Source organism: Giraffa tippelskirchi, chromosome 3, assembly GCF_054371585.1.
Source record: "Giraffa tippelskirchi isolate mGirTip1 chromosome 3, T2T-mGirTip1v1.2.pri, whole genome shotgun sequence".
NCBI classification, from domain to species: domain Eukaryota; kingdom Metazoa; phylum Chordata; class Mammalia; order Artiodactyla; family Giraffidae; genus Giraffa; species Giraffa tippelskirchi.
Genome location: NC_137277.1, coordinates 110,254,814 through 110,272,949, shown reverse-complemented (window position 1 = coordinate 110,272,949; position 18,136 = coordinate 110,254,814).

Here is an 18,136-nt window from a genome sequence, read left to right as displayed (position 1 = left end):
GGAAAACTGCGGCATATCCTGAACCAACTTTATAGATTTCTATCTTGTGGCTACTGTGTTTCTGATTTGCAATAATAAAAGAAGAAAATTACACATAGAAGGAAATCTAAAAATAGCTTGCACAAAGTATAGGTAATTTCCTCCTCACATAAAAGAACTCTGGAACTAGGCAGTCCAGAGTCAACTGGTATCTCTGCAGTCCTCAGAGATACAGGTTTGGGTTCTATTCAGGCACCTCAGTATGTGAATTTCAGTTTCATTGATAATCTAGAATGACTGCTGGAGCTCCATCTATCTCATCCACATACCAGCCCACAGGAATGAATTAGAGAGGGTATAAGTACAAAAGTTTGTCCTAATTTTCTCTGAAACTTCCTGGAAGCCTCACTCAATAATTTTTTTTTTCCCCATCTCAGTGTTCAAATTTAGTTATATGACTACCCCTTTCTAAAAGATGGGAAAATATAGCCTAAAAGACTTCAATGTCATTCCAAATTATATTGTGAATTTCTTACTAAAGATGAAAGGGAGAGGAAACATTGCCATAGTACTTGATCTAAAGGTTTAATGAAATTAGGTGCAAACTGGTCTTTTAGGTGGAGCCATGCAACTTCCTCAGATATCAATTCAGCATTCCAGCTGAGCTTTAGCTTGGGGAAAAAAAGACCACTCATACAATAGACTCTTGTTTCATTTAGGAAACGTTATAAAATCTAGTGCAAGTGAGGAGACCACAAATACAAGAACACATATGGCAGATCAGTGTAGCCATTCCCTTCTCCAGGATATCCTACTGACCGAGGGATCGAACTCGGATCTCCCACTGAGGCAGATTCTTTACCATTTGAGGTACCAGGGAAGCCCATAATAAGCTAATAGTGTCTGAGTGCTAAGTTGCTTCAGCTGTGTCTGACTCTGAGCAACCCTACGGGCTGTAGCCCACCAGGCTCCTCTGTCCATGGGATACTCCAGGCAAGAATATCCAAGTGGGTTGCATTGCCCTCAAACCCCTAAGAGAGTAAGAGAGAGAAAATGTCATCATCCTGCTGGTCCCTTATTCCTTCCTCACCCTCTAGTTCTTTCTTCCTGGGAAGCTTGTTTCCTAAAATCAATGACCCAAACTCTGCTCCTAGTTTTAATGCCATTTGGAGTAAGTAAAAGGGGAAGATAGGATGTTGAGTATTATCTCTACTAGGGTTCTGCTTCTGTGAACTCATCCTTCTGCCAACCCAAAGATTTTCTATATGAGGTGTGCTGACCATATTACTGACATACACTTTGGTTTCTGACAGAATTTTATGACTATTTGATCATGCTAAAGTTCATATACTTTTTCATCGAGAAGTGAAGGAGTTGTACAATGATGGGAGGATGAGAGTGTAACTCAGTGAAGGCCGCCTTTTATAGATTTTCATTCCAGAAATTTAAGTATGTAAGATTGAAAATAAAAATGGAAGGCTTCAATATAAACTAAGATAGTGACATGAGAGATGGTGTTGATCATAAAAGAAGTTAACATAGTAAAATAAAAATAGCATTAATGTTTGAATCCATAACATTACTTTTTTGGTTTCTAAAAACACATTCTCTAAGAGCTTCAAATTCTGTTACAAATCATTTTTCACACCATTTCCAAGAACTAGACATGTCCCTCTTAGGATTAATAGATTTAGACTTAAAGTTGTTTTAGATAAATGAGAGAAGACTTAAATTATACCACTGACACAATAAAGAATGTTAGGCAAATAACTGGTATTAAGACAGAGAGGTAGAGTTATGTACTAATTGATCATTTGTTATGAATGTGTATTATATGACTGTTCTGTAAATTTCAGTGGTAATCCTAGCTTGGATATCTGTGATGTTGTCTGTACCAGAGATTAGTCTATACTACACATAAGATATAAAAATACAAGAAAACTCAAGAGTGGGGGGACGCCTCAAAGACAATATTTAAAAAGTGTATAACAAAGGATTAATACCTGTAAAATATAAAGAATTGCTACAAATTAAAAAAATACCTCTATGATGTCATTCAGTACATCATTGTTTGTGGTAGTAAAAATAGAAAAAATTGGTTTTAAAAAGCACAAACAACATTACACTCATATTGTACATAATGTAGCTAACCATTAAGGGTTTACGGGTTTTCTTTCAGTAGTTCAATATTTGTTGATGAAATCAGTGAAACCCTGGAGATGGAAGTAAAAAATAACAGCTTCTAAATGAAATTAGTTTTTTATTAATCTATCACATTATATAATAGTTACTTTCTTTAGAATAAAAAAGTATCATAAAGCTGGGTTGGTTCACAAATGCTAATTGTTCTGATAAGCAACCCACAAGGGACACAAGAATATGACCTTGACCACAACGTAAGGTACATAATATATAAGAATTTTCTTTCATCCTTTTTATTTCTTTTTCTTTCCTTTCTCTCTTTCAGTCTTGATGAGAAATCTCCTCATGTAGAGACTTGACAATGACTAATCCTCAAGATAAAATTTTAAGAAATAAAATAAAATCTTAAGAATCACCTGTGGCACTCCCTGATAACCATCAAGACAACAACCAAGGATCTCTGTCCAGCTAGTCCCCATTATCAGATTACCAGTTCAGTTGCTACAGGTTTTTGTCCGTCTGCCCACCTCCTACCACTCATCACATGTTGAGAGAACTGATCAAAAATGTTGACTGAAGGTATAATACATTCAGAACTCCTAAGTAGGTAAATTAGAACTAATAAAAGGGAGGGGAAAAAACTCTGGTCTTTCTTCCAAAGAGATTGTAATCTGTTGGAGACCCTCTAAACACATAGGGCAACACTTCTCTGAATTTAAATTTGTTTAATGAAAAAAAAAAAAGTGTGGTTTTCATCTGAAATTACTAAAGTGGCCCATTAATTGCCTATGAGAGTCACTAACTACACTGACAAAGACAATCAAATCCTCAAACCCAATGACTGCCTTCCTGGAGAGTGTCTACTCATCCGTTAATATACATACATACACACACACACACACACACACATATATATTTATATACACACACAAAGATATATGGACTTCCCTAGTGACTCAGATGGTAAAGAATCTGCCTACAATGCAGGAGACCAGGGTTCAATCCCTGGATTGGGAAGATCCCCTGGAGAAAGAAATGGCTACCCATTCAGTATTCTTGCCTGGAGAATTCCATGGACACAGGAGCCTGGCAGGCTACAGTCCATGAGGTCACAGAGTCGGACATGACTGAGCAACTAACACTATACAGATCTGTATCTATATGTTTCCTACCATCTAGCTCTTTATTTATTATTTCAGGGAGCAGAGTTAAAAGTAATAGTTTTAGATGTATCTTTTCTTTTCTCAGATTCTTTTCCACTAATTTTTATTCTTCTGATCCTTCAAAGCCCTGACAGCAAACTCCAGATCCTGATAATAACCTCATAGGTCATAGAACAACACTCAACCTTATTTTAATGGCCAGTTAGGCTCTATTCTCTAGAGAAATGATTTTTACTCCCAGATCACTCAAAGAAAACCTGACAGTAGACTAGTTGTCACCTTTCTGTCAGAGCAAGATCTATAGTCACCCTTTCACCAAAATATGGCCAACTCTCAACACAACATTTCCACTTAGGATAGAATAGTGAAATAGTGCACAACTAAAGGATGATGTCTTCAAGGATGGTTAGAAGACAGGGAAAATGAATATACAGGTCCAATCTTTGAAAGCCTTAGGATAATGTGTCATGATGAACTGACCAGAATATCAGAGTCAAACTCCAGCTCTCACATGCACCCTCCCTTGTCTCTGTGACAACACACAACTTGATAATTCCAGAAGTATATCTCTCCCAGCAACCCTCGGTGCCTCCAAATATTTTCTTCCCACTGTCTTTTAAATTTGGACTTCCCAGGTGGCACTAGAGGTAAAGAACCTGTCTGCCAATGCAGGAGACATAAGAGATGTGGGTTCAATCCCTGGGTCGGGAAGATCCCTAGAGAAGGAAATGGCAACCCACTCTAGTATTCTTACCTGGAGAATCCCATGGACAGAGGAGCCTGGTGGGTACCAGTCCATGGCATTGCAAAGAGTTGGACACAACAAAAGCAACTTAGCATCCACACACTCTCTTAAAGCTACTCCAAACTGCCTTGCTTCCCCAAACATTCATGCAAACTCGCGTTATCAGATAGTTCTTTCAAGACCACTAGTGAACCCTATGTTGTTAAGTCTAAATGGTCAGCTATCACCCTTCATCTTGATGGACAGCAGCACTTGGACACAACTGAATCCCTCCCTTCTCTTAATTTTTTTTAATATTTATTTATTTGTTTGGTTGCATTGGGTTTCAGTTGCAGCATGTGGGATCTCTAGCTGTGGCATGCCAGCTTAGTTGCTCCTGCAAAGTGGATTCTTTACCACTGAACCAATAGTGAAGTCCTCCTCTCTTCTATTTAATGCACTTTTGCACTTAGCTTCCAGGCCACACAATCCTTTTCTTCCCTCCTGTTCCACTGGATGTGTTTTCTCATTCTCTTTTGCTAACACTGCCTTTTCCTTCCCAATTTATAAGAGGTATGGCCCACCTAAGACTTTGTCTTTGGTCTTCTTTTTTCTTATATTTACATTCATGCTTAATATACTATCTTAAGTCTTATAGCTTTAAAAATATCTATTTCTCAGCCATAGAAAGAATGAATAATGCCATATGTAGAAACATAGATGGATCTATAGATTATCATACTAAGTGAAGTAAGTCAGACAAGGAAAGGCAAATATCACATGATATCACTTGTATGTATAATCTTAAAAATGGCACAAATGAATTTATTTACATAACAGAAACAGACTGACAGACATAGACAACAAAATTATGGTTGCCAAAGGGGAGGGATAAATTAGGAGTTGGGATGAACACACTACTACATAAAGAATAGATAAACTACAAAGACCTACCATAGTGCAGGGAACTATATTCAGTTTTGTGTAATAACCTATAATAGAAAAGAACCTGAAAAAAAAATACACACACACACACACACACACACACACATATGTATATATAACTTAATCAATTTGCTATACATCTGAAACTAACAAGAGATTATAAATCAACTATACTTCTATGTTTAAAAAAATCTATGGGCCAGAATACTAAGTTCTATCTCCAGAGAGGTCTGTCCTGAATTTCAGACTATTTACCTGACATCTCCATTTGGATGTTTACTACAATATCTCAAACTTAACAGGACCAAAACTGAACTCTTGTTCTCACTTTCTAAACCTGCTTCCCCTTCAGCCTTTCACAGTTTGTTTGTGGCAATTTCAACTGTCTTATTTGCTCAGGCCAACAAACTTTGATTCCTCCTTGACTCCTTGGCTTCTCTCCTTACCCACATTCATTCTGTCAGATATTATTCCTTCAACTGTATCCAGGATCTGACAATATGCCACCAACTCCAGCATTTCCACCTAGGTCTAAGCCCCCAGTATGTCTCATCTAGACTGTGACTGTAGCCTTCTAGTTTTTCCTATTGATTTCATTCCTGCATTCTACTTACCTCTAATCTAAGTCAGTTTATGGTATCATGCAGCAAATAATATAATCTCTCTGAGCAGTATATCGATCATATGAAAAAATAAACCTAATAATATGTTACCATATTTATTTTCTTTTATTTTTATTGGATTAATCAAAGGATCAATGAAATGACAGACACAAACTGCTGTAACACTGAGCACAATGTATTAAATTATAGTAGCATGGGCAAGAAATAAATTTTTGTGTCATTTCTTAAATCTATTATCTCCATGAATTAAGAGCTATTTATTATTTTCCAAGTATTAGAGAATATGATTTAAAATTCTCCGTATCTACAATTGCTAAGTTACTGTTTGAAGAAGTTGTAGATGACCCCCAGCCCCAGTGAACATCATGACCAACTTAGAACCTGATTTACCTGGTCATAGCAATAGCTAAGGGAAACTGTTAACTGTCTCAGGAATACATTCAGTTCAGTTCAGTTCAGTTCAGTCACTCAGTTGTGTCTGATTCTTGCGACCCCATGGACTGTAGCATGCCAGGCCTCTCTGTTCATCACAAACTCCTGAAGTTTACTCAAAATCATGTCCATCGAGTCGGTGATGCCATCCAACCATCTCATCCTCTGTCATCCCCTTCTCCCTCTTTCAATCTTTCCCAGCATCAGGGTCTTTACCAATGAGTCAGTACTTCACATCAAGTGGCCAAATTTTTGGAGTTTCAACTTTAGCATCAGTCCTTCCAACAAATACTCAGGACTGAATTCCCTTAGGATTGATTGGTTGGATCTCCTTGCAGTCCAAGGGACTCTCAAGAGTCTTCTCCAACACCACAGCTCAAAAGCACCAATTCTTCCACTTTCTTTATAGTCCAGCTCTCACATCCATACATGACTACTGGAAAACCTATAGCCTTGACTATATGGACCTTTGTTGTCAAAGTAATGTCTCTGCTTTTTAATATGCTGTCTAGGTTGGTCATAACTTTCCTTCCAAGGAGTAAGTGTCTTTTAATTTCATGGCTGCAATCACCATCTGCAGTGATTTTGGAGCCCCAAAAAATCAAGTCAGCCACTGTTTCCACTGTTTCCCCATCTATTTGCCATGAAGTGATGGGAATGGATGCCATGATCTTAGTTTTCTGAATGTTGAGCTTTAACCCAACTTTTTCACTCTCCTCTTTCACTTTCATGAAGAGACTCTTTAATTCTTCTTCACTTTCTGCCATAAGAGTGGTGTCATCTGCATATCTGAGGTTATTGATATTTCTCCCGGCAATATTGATTCCAGCTTGTGCTTCATCCAGCCCAGGAATACATTAGAATGTGCCAAAACTTTTTAAAAGGTTAGCTAAGGAAAGTGTCAAACTTGATCTATTAGGGGAAAGAATGGGTAGTTCATCATGACTGCTCTGGTCCTTCTCATTTGAGTATAGCCAACCCACTCATGCCACATCAAGAATTTTCCTAAGCTTAGCCCCTGTTATCATCCTATGATTCTCTGATACAATGCATATTACTCTTCTCACCTCCATCACCTTTCCCACAACAGGCTTACATATCATGCATCAAGTTTGTTTTTGTGACTTGTATGAATCCTTTCCTCCAGGATTCCAGTGATATTTCAGCATATGATGTGGTCTTGTATCCAGCAAACCCACAGGTCTGGGTATAAGATTCCCCTGTTCTCAGCTCTAACCTCCCGTCTCACTTGCCTTCAGGGGGATCCATCATACAATCCTCTTGGAAGTTCTAGACCTGAATACTAGCAGGATAATGATTACAGTTTGATTAGTGCTCTTCCCCAGAAAAGAGGGGACCAGTCTATTTCACATGCATAACAATAATGACAACAGTTAACACTTCTATAGTGCTTGCTATGCAGACACTGTTTATTCAGTTCAATTCAGTTCAGTCGCTCAGTCGAGTCTGACTCTTTGTGACCCCATGAATCGCAGCATGCCAGGCCTCCCTGTCCATCACCAACTCCCGGAGTTTACCCAAACCCATGTCCATCGAGTCGGTGATGCCATCCAACCATCTCATTCTCTGTCGTCCCCTCCTCCTCCTGCCCTCAATTCTTCCCAGCATTAGGGACTTTCCCAATGAGTCAACTCTTCGCATGAGGTGGCCAAAGTATTGGAGTTTCAGCTTCAACATCAGTCCTTCCAATAAACACCCAGGACTGATCTCCTTTAGGATGGACTGGTAGGATCTCCTTGCAGTCCAAGGGACTCTCGAGAGTCTTCTCTAACACCACAGTTCAAAAGTATCAATTCTTCAGCGCTCAGCTTTCTTCACTGTCCAACTCTCACAACCATACGTGACTACTGGAAAAACTATAGCTTTGACTAGACGGACTTTTGTTGGCAAAGTAATGTCTCTGCTTTTAAATATGCTATCTAGGTTGGCCATAACCTTCCTTCCAAGGAGTTAGCATCTTTTAATTTCATGGCTGCAATCACCAGCAGCAGTGATTTTGGAGCCCAAAAAAATCAATTCAGCCACTGTTTCCACTGTTTCCCCATCTATTTGCCATGAAGTGATGGGACCAGATGCCATGATCTTAGTTTTCTGAATGTTGAGCTTTAAGCCAACTTTTTGACTCTTCTCTTTCACTTTCATCAAGAGGCTCTTTAGTTCTTCTTCACTTTCTGCCCTAAGGGTAGTGTCATCTGCATATCTGAGGTTATTAATATTTCTCCCGGCAATCTTGTTTCCAGCTTGTGTTTCTTCCAGCCCAGCGTTTCTCATGATGTACTCTGCATATGTTCATTTCCATGGCAAACCATTCAATATCACAGTAATCCAAGTCTATGCTCCGACCAGTAATGCTGAAGAAGCTGAACTTGAATGGTTCTATGAAGACCTACAAGACCTTTTAGAACTAACACCCAAAAAATATGTCCTTTTCATTATAGGGGACTGGAATGCAAAAGTAGGAAGTCAGGAAACACCTGGAGTAACAGGCAAATTTCGCCTTGGAGTACAGAATGAAGCAGGGCAAAGGCTAATAGAGTTTTGCCAAGAGAATGCACTGGTCATAGCAAACACCCTCTTCCAACAACACAAGAGAAGACTCTACACGTGGACATCACCAGATGGTCAACACCAAAATCAGATTGATTATATTCTTTGCAGCCAAAGATGGAGAAGCTCTATACGGTCAGCAAAAACAAGACCGGGAGCAGACTGTGGCTCAGATCATGAACTCCTTATTGCCAAATTCAGACTTAAACTCAAGAAAGTAGGGAAAACCACTAGACCATTCAGGTATGACCTAAATCAAGTCCCTTATGATTATACAGTGGAATGACAAATAGATTTAAGGGACTAGATCTGATAGACAGAGTGCCTGATGAACTATGGACAGAGGTTCGTGACATTGTACAGGAGACAGGGATCAAGACCATCCCCATGGAAAAGAAATGCAAAAAAGCAAAATGGGTGTCTGAGGAGGCCTTACAAATAGCTGTGAAAAGAAGAGAAGGAAAAAGCAAAGGAGAAAAGGAAAGATATTCCCATCTGAATGCAGAGTTCCAAAGAATAGCAAGGAGAGATAAGAAAGCCTTCCTCAGCGATCACTGCAAAGAAATAGAGGAAAACAACAGAATGGGAAAGACTAGAGATCTCTTCAAGAAAATTAGAGATACCAAGGGAACATTTCATGCAAAGATGGGCTCAAAAAAGGACAGAAATGGTAGGGACCTAACAGAAGCAGCAGATATTAAGAAGAGGTGGCAAGAATACACAGAAGAACTGTACAAAAAAGATCTTCATGACCCAGATAATCACAATGATGTGATCACTCACCTAGAGCCAGACATCCTGGAATATTAAGTCAAGTGGACTGTTTATTAGTGCTTTACATACACAAACTCATTTAATCCATATAAGCATTCTATGAAGATGAGGAACTTGAGGTCCAGAAGGGTTAAGTAACTTGCCTTATATCACATACATAGTGAATGATGGCTCTGAATTAGAACCTGAACAGTCTGCTCCAGTGTTTGTGTTCTTAATCATGATACTGTGCCATGCAAATCCTCATAAAAATAAGGTAGTTGTTGATGGGCATCTAGGTTGCTTCCATGTTCTAGCTATTGTAAACAGTGCTGCAGAAGTGAGTCAGAAAGAGAAAGATACATATCATACTCTAACGCACATATACAGAATCTAGAAAAATTGTTCTATAGAATTTATTTACAGGGTAGCAATGGAGAAACAGACATAGAGAATAGAATTATGGACATGGGGAGAGGGGAGGAGAGGGTGAGATATATGGAAAGAGTAACATGGAAACTTACATTACCATATGTAAAATAGATAACCAATGGGAATTTGCTGTGTGGCTCAGGAAACTCAAACAGGGGCTCTGTATCAACCTAGAGGGGTGGGGTAGGGAGGATGATGGGAGGGAGGTTCAAGAGGGAGGGGACATATGTATACCTATGTCTGATTCATGTTGAGGTTTGACAGAAAACAACAAAATTCTGTAAAGCAATTATCCTTCATTAAAAAGTAAATTAAAAAAACATAAGGTAGTTGTTAGTAAGATGCATCATCTCACATTTAAAGCCCTTGATCTATATACTAGGAAATTTAGAGACTGGGAGCCAGTTAATTAATTCAAGATTGGAAATGATCTGAGTTGGTGCTTAAAATTGGACAATTAAAGTTCACAGTTGGGAAACTAAGAAACAGAAGCCAGAACTTCATAAAGCTGATAAATACAGTCATAACACCAATATCAATAAACACTTAAAGTAACTTAAGACAAACTCAAATGGCAAAAAAGAAAGTTATTTATAGTGGTACACAGGGCATGGGGTAACATGTAGTTCCAAGCCTGACATATCTGTGGGTGTCATCCAAACCAAACTGAGGCAAAGAGAGTGGGTAACTTCATTTTACAATGAGGTGTTGACACCAATCATGAGGGGTTCAAAAGCAGTATTTCAGTAAGACCTCACTGTTTTCCCAGGTCATCTGCCAATGCCGGTATCTAGTGTCCACTAGGAAGTAAGTGCTGGCTCAGTGTTTCTCTGTAGGTTCCCATCAATCAAAAGCTCCATAAAAGCCTGGATAAGACTGAGAAGGAAGACAAGCAGGCCCTAGGTAAGAAGATACACTCCAAACAGGATTTTACTATAAACTACTATGTATTGGGCAATCACTATACCATGGGCTGTCCCCAGTACTTCACTTCAATGTACTTAATCCTCCCAAGAAACATGCCAGGGAGATATGACTATCCCTTTTACATGTGAGAAGACTCAGGCTCTCAAAGGACTAACTCAGCCAAGACCCCACAGCTAGTAAGTATTCAAGTTTGGATTAAAATCTAATTTTTTATGACACCAAAGCTTATGTTCCTTACCACAAAGCTATTGAGAAAAAAATAAACATTGATGCTGAGTGTAATACTTTTGCCTTATTTGTCTAGAGTGCTGAGACAAAGAGGTTGTAAATTCTCTTTTAAAATATCTAGGTCACTATCTCCAATCACCACTACTTGGCAGTAAACTTCATACAATCTTTAAAAATAATCATATCTTTTTACTTCTACCCCAGCCCCTTTATTCTCCTATCTCTAAGAGAGGGATATAGGTTAGATGGACCCTGAGGAGGATTTCTGGAATGTCATTGTCTTAAGGTACTATGAACTGGCTCTATATTTCTCTGGCTAAAACAGATGCAGGCTCTGTGCTCTTTCATGCCATTGCCATGTTTCTCCCAGGCTAGAGAACAGATTTACTGGTCTGGCATAACTGGGGTTGGGGGCTAAGGGGAATCTTGACCTTAAGGCAGCCAGTGATTTTACACTGATGCCATGCCACTCACCCTTTGCACCCTGAAAAATACTTTCCCAAGCTAGGTACCGTGAGAAGGAGCTATGCTTTGATAAGCGACACTTAAAAGTGCCCTAAAAGTTATTCAGAGAGAAAATGGCTTCTCTGACAGCTCCAGTGTCTCTGTACATTGCCCTCAGAACAGGCCTCAGAGCCCAAGGTCATGGCAGGCTTATTGTGCAATGTGGAACAAGGCTGTGATTGTGTAGGTATCACCCCCTTAGGATTTGTATCAAAGGCAGCCTGTGGATGAGACCTAGGCAGGGTTTGACAGCTGTTGCTGAGCTTTCCATATCAGAGATATAAACAGATAAGATCTGCATCGCCTCATTTTTACTTTACATTTTCAGATGTGTGGGTTGTCTTTCACGTTACACAATCAATCCCAAGTTACCCAGCCTCCCGCCTCACTCATCCTTGCCCAGCCCCACCTTGTTAACCACTGCCATCTTTTCATAACCATTTCCAAGATACCCAAAATCATGTCAACACCCTGAAGACCTGCTAGGCCCCAGGGTGTGTTGTAGAATCACTAATACAAATATCAGCTAGAGATGAGCACTGGAAGGGACTCAGGCTCCTGGAAATGGAACACTGCTGTGTTTTAACACATTCAAAGAATTTTATGGTTGTCTGGGCTTCATTTCAGTAATATTTGCTGAAGGCCTTTTGCTGGCTAGATGGATGCCTGGGATACCACATTAAGCAATCACAAGCCCATGCTTTAGACAATGTGCAGTCTAGTGATGGTTACACACTTTCACAGAAGCAACCTCAGTAGGATGTAATGAGAGTTCAGCAAGAAATGCAGCTAAGAAATAACGATGGTCCTAGAAATAGCAAGTGAGGCACACGCATAATAATATTCCTCTGCAGAGGCTAAAACTGACACACACAAAAAAATACTGAATGGGCTTACCAAAAGCCAGTGACAGTCAAGGGCTTCCCTATCCCTCTTGAGAAATGTTGGGCAGTGTGAAGCACAAGCTGGAATCAAGATTGATGGGAGAAATATCAATAAGCTCAGATATGCAGATGACACCACCCTTACGGCAGAAAGCAAAGAAGAACTAAAGCCTCTTGATGAAAGTGAAAGAGGAGAGTGAAAAAGTTGGCTTAGAATTCAACATTCAGAAAACTAAGATCATGGCATCCAGTCCCATCACTTCATGGCAAATAGATGGGGAAACAATGGAAACAGTGGCTGACTTTTTTGAGGGGGCTCCAAAATCACTGCAGATGGTGACTGCAGCCACAAAATTAAAAGATTCTTGTTCCTTGGAAGAAAAGTTATGACCGAACTAGACATCATATTAAAAAGCACAGACATTACTCTGCCAACAAATGTCCATCGAGTCAAAGCTATGGTTTTTCCAGTAGTCATGTATGGATGTGAGAGTTGGATCATAAAGAAAGCTGAGCGCCAAAGAACTGTGGTGTTGGAGAAGACTCTTGAGAGTCCCTTGGACTGCAAGGAGATCCAACCAGTCCATCCTAAAGGAAATCAGTCCTGAATATTCATTGAAAGGACTGATGTTGAAGCTGAAACTCCAATACTTTGGCCACCTGATACGAAGAAGTGACTCATTGGTAAAGACCCTGATGCTGGGAAAGATTGAAGGCAGAGGGAGAAGGGGACAGAGGATGAGATGGTTGGATGGCATCACTGACTCAATGGACACGAGTAAGCTCCGGGGGTTGGTAATGGACAGGGAAGCCTGGCGTGCTTCAGTCCATGGGGTTGTAAAGAGTCAGACACAACTGAGCGACTGAACTGAACTGATCCCTCCCACATCCACATGACTTTTACAACACATGAGTTTACCTCCCAGGCAACAGGTTGTACCAGGCGTATAGGCATGTGATAGAAAGACAACTTAGTACTTCACATACACTAGAAAGGAGAACAATGTTTTCTAAGGTATGACACCAAGAGATGATCTTGGCCAATCCAATTCTTTCTCCCTCTCAGGAATTTTAACTGAGAAACTTAGAGAATTTGTCAGTTGGTAGTGGGACAGTTATGGAAGGCACCACAGGGAACACGGCTATAAGGTGCTAACAGTGAGCACAAGAGTCAATCTCAGGCGGTTTTTCTGAAGTTCCAAAAGTCTTCATGAATTCAGAGTTCACCCTCTGGGTAAAGTTCCCAGAAAATCTGGCTTCTTCTGTCCCTGGGTCCTACACAGTCATGGCTCACTAATCAATACAACAAATGTCATTTACTTGTGGTAGCCTAAGTCATCTCTTCCTTACAATAAGGAAGCTGAATAGATGGCCCTGAGTGAAAATTATGTGTTCAAATATTAAGTTCAGTCACTCAGAATTATTAAAATGTTTATTAATTTTTGTGGGAAGCCACACAAAAATGAATAAAAAATGTAATAATCTTCAACTAAAATTCCCTTCAATCCCACCACTCTGCTTCCAAAGCAGACAATTGAGAGTGATCTTTCACATTTTTCTCTAGACTCACAAAGCATACATAAAATTAAGTACACACACAAAAGGTCTTTTTGGTTTGGTTGTGGATATTGTTGTTGTTGCTTTCAAGCATTTGTATTTATATCATTTATATTTATAATATATTTGTGTTAAATTCTAAGACTATGCAGGGGGATGGTTCAATGTTGTTAGAGCTAAAAAACAAAAACACACAAAAGCTCCCACATAGATTCAAATTTGTTTGTCACCAGTTCCCTACAAGATTGAATGGAAATCAGTTTAGCACCTTATGAATTAGCATTCAGATCTTTTTATCAAAGAAAAAAGGCAATAAAGTAGCTTTTGGGCTGGTGCTGTGCGAAATAAGTTTTTAAAATTCCATCCTCACTCTGTAGGTACTCACGCAGCAAAAAAAAAAAAAAAAAAAAAAAAAACCTGGAAAATTACCTGAGAGTGATAACAGCATGCTCAGAGGAGCGTGGTTAGAAAGTAACACCCCCTCACATACATCATACAAAGAGAAAGAGACTAACACACCAGCTGAGGGCCACAGTTCTGTAGTATAAATTACGAGCAGGAGAAATCTTTCCTGGTCTTGCTATCTACCTGTGACTTCAGCAAATTGCTTAACATTTTGGCACTTAGTTTAGTCATATATGAAATTCAATTCAGTACATTGTGGTAACTACACTCCCTCTGTATCAGGTAATAGGTATTGAGAAAAAAAGGATTAGAACAGAACTTCTGACCTTGGATCACCTGCAGCCCCAATAATGATGGGAAAAGAGAGATCTGTGAACAATAACCCATAACAAAATCCAGCCAGTGCTCTTATAGCCACAGGGGAAAATGTCGTGGATCTCCTAAGAAAGAGAAACTCTCTAGGCCTATGGGCTTTGGAGTTAGGAAAGGCTGGGAGAGGCTTCTGTTTGCCAATGCAATAAAGTTTGGAGGTCACCTAATAGAGGAAGAGAGTTGGGCTAGGAAATCTCTGAGGACCCTGCCAGTTCCACTCTCCGAGCTTGAGACATAGTTAAAAATACTTCCCCCTCTCCACATACACAGACTCAGGATACAGCTGTGTGGCTATAATATCTAATGAACAGGACAAGCTCTGTTTGCCTGTTATAGTGGGTCAGTTCTTTCCCTGAAATTCTACCACTTCATGCTATAAATCACACTCCACAACTACCTGAGACAAGGGAAAGATAAGATTTTATCCAGCTCCCACTGCAGATTGTCCATTCTCATATCAATGGGAAAGAGACGCTATTAGAGACAGAAAGTGTGTTAGTCTCTCTGTCGTGTCCAACTCTTTGTGACCCCATGGACTGTAGCCCACCAGGCTCCTCTGTTCTTGGAAACAAAGAGTCTGGTTTTTAAAAACCCAGATTCTAGAGTAGATCTTGAATGCTAGCTTTCTTTATTTACTGCCCATATGCCTTTGAGCAAGGGATCTAACTTTTCTGAGCATTAATTGTTTTGCTGTTGTTGTTGTTAATATGAAAATGAAATTAAAAAATTAAGAACGTGTGCATGTGTGCTAAGTTGCTTCAGCTGTGTCCAACTCTTTGCAACCTCATGGGCTGTAGCCTGCCAGGCTCCTCTGTCCATGGGATTCCCCAGATAAGAATATTGGAGTGGGTTGCCGTGCCCTTCTCCAGAGGATCTTCCCAACCTGGAAATCAAACTCCACGTCTCTTTTATCTCCTGCTTTGGCAGGCAGTTTCTTTACCACTAGCACCACCTGGGAAGCCCCAAATTAGAGGATATAACTGTTAGAAGAATTAAACAATGTATGTAAATTCTTAGTTCCTGAAATGTAAAGAAGCCACCGATAAATACTGGACATTCTGGTGATGGCAGTGACAATGATGCTGATGATGGTAATACTGAAGGAAATGACAGCCTTGATTCTCACACTCAATCTCATAGGTTCCCACTGAAACAGGGATAGATCTCAGTGGAGTTAACCAATTATCCCTTTATGTTATGTGTTCTATCTGCCTTCTCAGAATCTGCTTCCAGGCTTTGCTGACCTATAGCAACCATGCCTAGATTTTGATCTAGCTTTACCTGCAGTTAACTCCTGATTATACCTTTGCATCTTCACCTCTATTTTCCTGCCCTTAGACTATTCTCCCCCAGCACTGCATAGAGTTCATCCTGGATTTCTGTTAGTCAATTCATGCTTCTGTCCTGAGATCTCCCTTCTCATGGATTCCTGACCATACACAAGATCATGTATAATTTAGCTTCAATCCTTCCTCTTGCATACCTTTCTAATCCATACTCATTCACCTATGCTTATACTATGGCTGCTTATATTTACCTGCTGCTATTGGCCTGGCAATGTCAGCCTTCAAGATCTTATATGTTACCTTTCAAGAACTCCAGTAGTAGTACTCAGTAAGTAGAAGTCTAGGGCTTAAGCTCTTTAACTCTGGCTATAATTATAATTATTTGGAACCTTGAATTATTGGCTCTAACCTCACAGGAAAATTAATGGCAGAATTTTGATCACAGTGATGAGCCAGTACATACAAACCCCATAATGGCTCAACTCTATCCAGCCCACTGAATTCGAATGTCAATTATTTATTTTAAAAGACACAGAAGTACTTTTTAAGAAAATCAGGAGATGGGCATCAATTTGAAAAGAATTTTTATGCCCATAAAATTCTTATAAACAAAAATCTGGAACAACTTCACTATTGTTTCCATTTTTTAGTTGAACAGTGGATTAAGAAATGTTTAAGAAAAAATTTAGAAAGTTACAAGACAAACATACACTTGTAACAAAACCGCAACATGAAATAGTGTCCAAACTGACTTTCAAACAAACTTGTATCTTCATGCTGCTTAAATACATGCTGACTATACTTGGGAACACAGTATCACCAAGGAGAAAAGCCAGAGAAGTGTGTGGTCCACTTCTAGGCTCATGGCAAGAAGGACTATGTATAGTTCTTGACTTACCTTCTTTTCACTGAACCCACCCTAGTATCTTTCAGGGTCCAATACTACACTTGCAGATTCTCCTGCCAAGACCTTTATTTCTCCTCAATACTTTAAAAGTTGTTAGGAATTGGCACACACAGTATTATACTCCTCAAGATAGGAATCATACTATGATGCCAGGAAAAATAGAAGGAGAATTTAAGATGTTTTCTCTGAGCAGCAAGGACTTGGCCTGGTTCAGAGAACTCTCTCTCAACTCTGAAAATGCTTATTGAGAAATGGGTGTGTGAGAGAATTGATACCAAACAAGAGGTGTACCTGGCTCAGTCTGGTAATTCACCGTGATAGGCCTACATTTTTATTTTTGCCCCTGACAAGCCCTGTTTCAATTGTGGTTGAAAGGGTTCATTGTGTAACTTAAGAAAATCTGTACTCACTTATGCAATAAGAACCATCAGTGAAACACATCCGGGGGAGGGGGGGAGGGAGAAACTATTTTAATAATTTATGGAATTACTCTACTGGAATTATAATCATTCTCATAATGGAAAATAAATACCACTGTTTACTAGGTTACAGACATCACAGGTTGTTTCATCAGCCAACGTTGCCTCATTACAAGAACTAACAGCGAAATTCTGTCTCCTGTTAATCTTTTCTTAATAGCAGCTTTATTGAGATATAATTCACAAACCATAAAATCTACACTGTTTCAGTGTAAAATTAAGCTTTTTTTAGTATATCCACAAAGTAGTGCAGTGATTGAAAGTGCTCAGTCGTGTCTGACTATTTGTGACCCCATGGATGATACAGTCCATGGAATTCTCCAGGCCAGAATATTGGAGTGGGTAGCCTTTCCCTTCTCCAGGAGATCTTCCCAACCCAGGGATCAAACCCAGATCCCCACATTGCAGGCGGATTCTTTATCAGCTGAGCCACAAGGGAAGCCCTTCCCAAAGTGGTTAAACCATATTATAAATCCACCAAGAATGTAAGAAGGATTCAACTTCTCTGTATCCTTACTAACATGTTATCTTTTTCATTTTATCTATCCTAGTAATTATGAATATCTTGATGCATTTTTGTGCTTTTTAAATTGTGATAAAATATACATAAACATATAACTTATCATTTTTACTGCTTTTAAATGTATAGTTCAGGGACATTAAATACATTTATATTGTTGTATAATCACCACCACTATCCATCCCCAGAAAAATTTTCATCTTGCAAAACTAAAACTCTACCCATTCTGTCTCTCTACATTTGACTCCTCTAGCTGAGCTTGTGTGTGTGTGTATAGTTACCATGGGAATTACATTTAACATCTTT